This window comes from Colobus angolensis, unplaced genomic scaffold, assembly GCF_000951035.1.
Source record: "Colobus angolensis palliatus isolate OR3802 unplaced genomic scaffold, Cang.pa_1.0 Scaffold239, whole genome shotgun sequence".
NCBI classification, from domain to species: Eukaryota; Metazoa; Chordata; class Mammalia; order Primates; family Cercopithecidae; genus Colobus; species Colobus angolensis.
This window is the reverse complement of record NW_012115588.1, coordinates 1,260,653-1,263,905: the sequence shown is the minus strand read 5'-3', so window position 1 is coordinate 1,263,905 and position 3,253 is coordinate 1,260,653. Positions and strand designations below refer to the sequence as shown.

General features: G+C 52.7%; 1 pseudogene across 1 annotated transcript in view; it reads right to left on the bottom strand.

The window, feature by feature from the left end:
- LOC105514044 overlaps positions 1–3,253 on the bottom strand; it is a 78,655-nt pseudogene that overhangs the window by 13,239 nt on the left and 62,163 nt on the right. Inside the window, exon 3 of the transcript XR_001002119.1 lies at positions 1,448–1,555. The product of XR_001002119.1 is annotated as a serine hydrolase-like protein 2 (transcript). The remainder of the gene's footprint in view (positions 1–1,447; positions 1,556–3,253) is intronic.

Here is a 3,253-nt window from a genome sequence, read left to right as displayed (position 1 = left end):
ATCCTGGCTAACATGGTGAAACCCCATCTCTACTAAAAATACTAAAAAATTAGCTGGAATTTCCAGAGCTGAGCAACTGGAAATTCTGGCCACAAGAGACTGAATTCCCACTTGATTAGCACTAGCCCAGCTCCCGGACAGGGTGGGCTGTCTCCAGCTTCAAAGTCCCTACGCATCCCATAGCCTCTCTCCCTGCTGGCCCAGTGAACTCCACAACACGCCCCCACCCCGCCCCCAGGAGTTTCTGACCCGTGCATCACTCAGCACTTTATAAAGGGAAGGCACATGCCCACCTCGCCTGATCCTATGAGCGCAAAAAACCCAAGACCTTGCTTGTCACCTGAGCAAACAAGGGGAGTTTAAAAGGGAAAGGACTGTCCCAGGTTCACTCAGCTGGCAGTGTCAGGAAGCCAGGCTGTTTCACCCAACTCAGCACATTTTCCGTCCAACGACACCATCTCCCTCCAGCTGTTCCCTCACCTTGGGAGAGCTGCCTCCCGGACCACCCCTCTGGAGCGGGCCCCGCCATAAGTCTCTTCTAGAACACTGTGTATTTCCTTCGTTACATCCTGAGGATGTCTAACCGCTCATGTGCCTGTTGACCGGTTTATCATCTGCTTCTCTTCCAACAATCTAGGCCTCTGCCCGGACTCCTCCTTGCTCAACTCCAGGGGGTGCCATTTGTGAGCGGCGGCCCCTGGAGTTGTGATGCTGGAGGTCTGGCCCCACTGAGAGAGGGACAGTGGGCTCTTGCTCACGGCAGCCTCACTGAGCCGGGCCTGCAGCGCACCTTAGAAAAGATTTCCTGGGCAGGCACAGTGGCTCACACCTGTAGTCCCAGCTACTCTAGAGGCTGAGGTGGGACGATGTCTGGAGCCCGGGAGGTGGAGTCTGCAGTGAGCCATGATGGTGTCACCGCACTCCAGCCTAGGTGACAGAGTGAGAACTTGTCTCAAAAAGAAGAAAGAATGAAAGAAAGAAAAAAAATTCCTGGATAAAAAGCAAAGTGCAGAAATTGCTTGTGCCAGAAGCTTCTCTGAAGGCAAGACACACCAGCTCCACCTCTCCATTGTGAAAAGCCTCTCCCAAGTCACTCAGCCCCTGGGACGTCCTCACAGCCTGCCCCTGGCACTGGGCACCCACCCCAGGTCTAGCAGAGCATGGCCGCAACATTCACCAACATTTAGTCCAAGACACCTGACCAAACTCTCCCAGAGTGTGGCTTTCTGGGATGTGCAGTAGCTGTATGGCCTCGCCCGGGTCACTTGGCAACACTGAGCCTCAGTTTCTCCTGCTGTAAATGGGATGAGGGTGAGGCAGGAGGGGGATTCAGTGAGATGCTGTTTGCAAAGTGCTTAGTATCCTGCCTAGTCTAGGGCAAGTCCTTGACATCCTCAGTTAGAATGGTGACAAATATACAACGGCCTTAGACAGCGGAGTCCCTTACCTGCAGCCACCTTCGTGGTTCCTCTTTGCAGAAGGAGCTCCCCACACTCCTCATTCAAGTGGCTATTTCTCTTCAGTAACCTGGGAGAGACAGAAGGATGCTGGGTGCCTGGAGGCCAATAAAGAGGAGGTCAGAGGGCGTCAGATGAAAAGGACAGGAGGGCCGGGGATGGTGGCTCATGCCTGTAATCCCAGCACTTTGGGAGGCTGAGATGGGCGGATCACCTGAGGTCAGGAGTTCGAGACCAGCCTGGCCAACATGGTAAAACCCCATCTCTACTAAAAATATAAAACTTAGCTGGACGTGGTGGCGTGTGCCTATAATCCCAGCTACTTGGGAGGCTGATGCAGGAGAATCGCTTGAACCCGGGTGGCTGAGGTTGCAGTGAGCTGAGATTACACCACTGCTCTTCAGCCTGGGTGACACAGCAAGTCTGAATCTCAAAAAGAAAAAAAAAAAAAGGAAAGAAATCTGCAGACAGGATATTCCAGGACAGGGGAGTAGCAAGTGCTAAAGCCCCAGGAGAAGGTGCCTGGTGCGCCCAAAACACACGTAGCCACCAGGGCTCTGGGGCAGAGTCAGCCATGGGAGGTCCGGGAGATGGGTCAGGGCTGCCATGCCTAATCAGGCACAGGCCACAAAGAGACTTGGAGGCCATCAGGACATGACCTTCACCCTGTGTGAGGTGGAAGCCATTGGGTGGGTTTGAGCAGAAAAATGGTGTGCACATTGTTCTAACTGGATCCCCCTGGCTGTCAGGAGGACAGTGGGCCAAGGGGAATCAGTGCAGGGAGGCCCGGCTGGGGGTGTCACTTCGACCGGTATAGTAGGAGTGGAGGTGCCAACGGTGGCCAGGTTCAGGATCTTTTTTTTTTTTTTTTTTTTAAGAAAGAGTCTTCCTCTGTTGCCAAGGCTGGAGTGCAGTGGCATGACCTTGGCTCACTGCAACCTCCGCCTCCCGGATTCGAGCCTCAGCGTCTCGAGCAGCTAGGATTATAGGGGCATGCCACCAAGCCTGGCTAATTTTTTTGTATTTTTAGTAGAGACAGGCTTTCATCATGTTGGCCAGCCTGGTTTCAAACTCCTGACCTCAAGTGATCCACCTCAATTGATCCACCCTCAAAGTACTCAAAGTACTGGGATTACAGGGGTGAACCACAGCGCCGGGCCCAGAATCCATTTTGAAGTGGAGCCAGCAGGATTTGCTGCTGGGTGTTGTGAGAGTGGGAGGAGTCAGGGATGACCCACAGGTGTTGGCCCGAGCAGCTGGAGGAAGTGACTCGCCATGAGCTATGGGCATAGCCGGAGCTGGCTTTGTTGACTGTTTTATCTAATGCTGACCAGCCACTGACTTACTCTTCCTACAGATACATGGAGACTATCACACCGAGGGCCCACGGGCTTCGCTGGTCTGAGACCAAGTGCCCTTTCTCTTGAAGTGTTTGCATAATGTCTGCTTCAATGCACTGTAGCTGGTGTTCACTGTGGAGTTTCACTCTCAGGAGAAATCTTATTCCATGACTGTAGCTGCGCATGTCTACCCAAAGATATTAACTTGCTGTGTTACCAACTCCTAGGATTCCTTACGACTGTATGGCTTTGAACTTCATATGAGGCTTCTACACTCTGTGGCTTTGACGTGGCCCTCCTCTGCTACCTTTGGTGATTCTCAGGAACTGGTATGATTCTTTTTTTTTTTTTTTTTTTTTGAGATAGAGTCTTGCTCTGTCACCCAGGCTGGAGTGCAATGGCGCATGATCTTGGCTCAATGCAACCTCTGCTTCCCGGGTTCAAGCGAGTCTCATG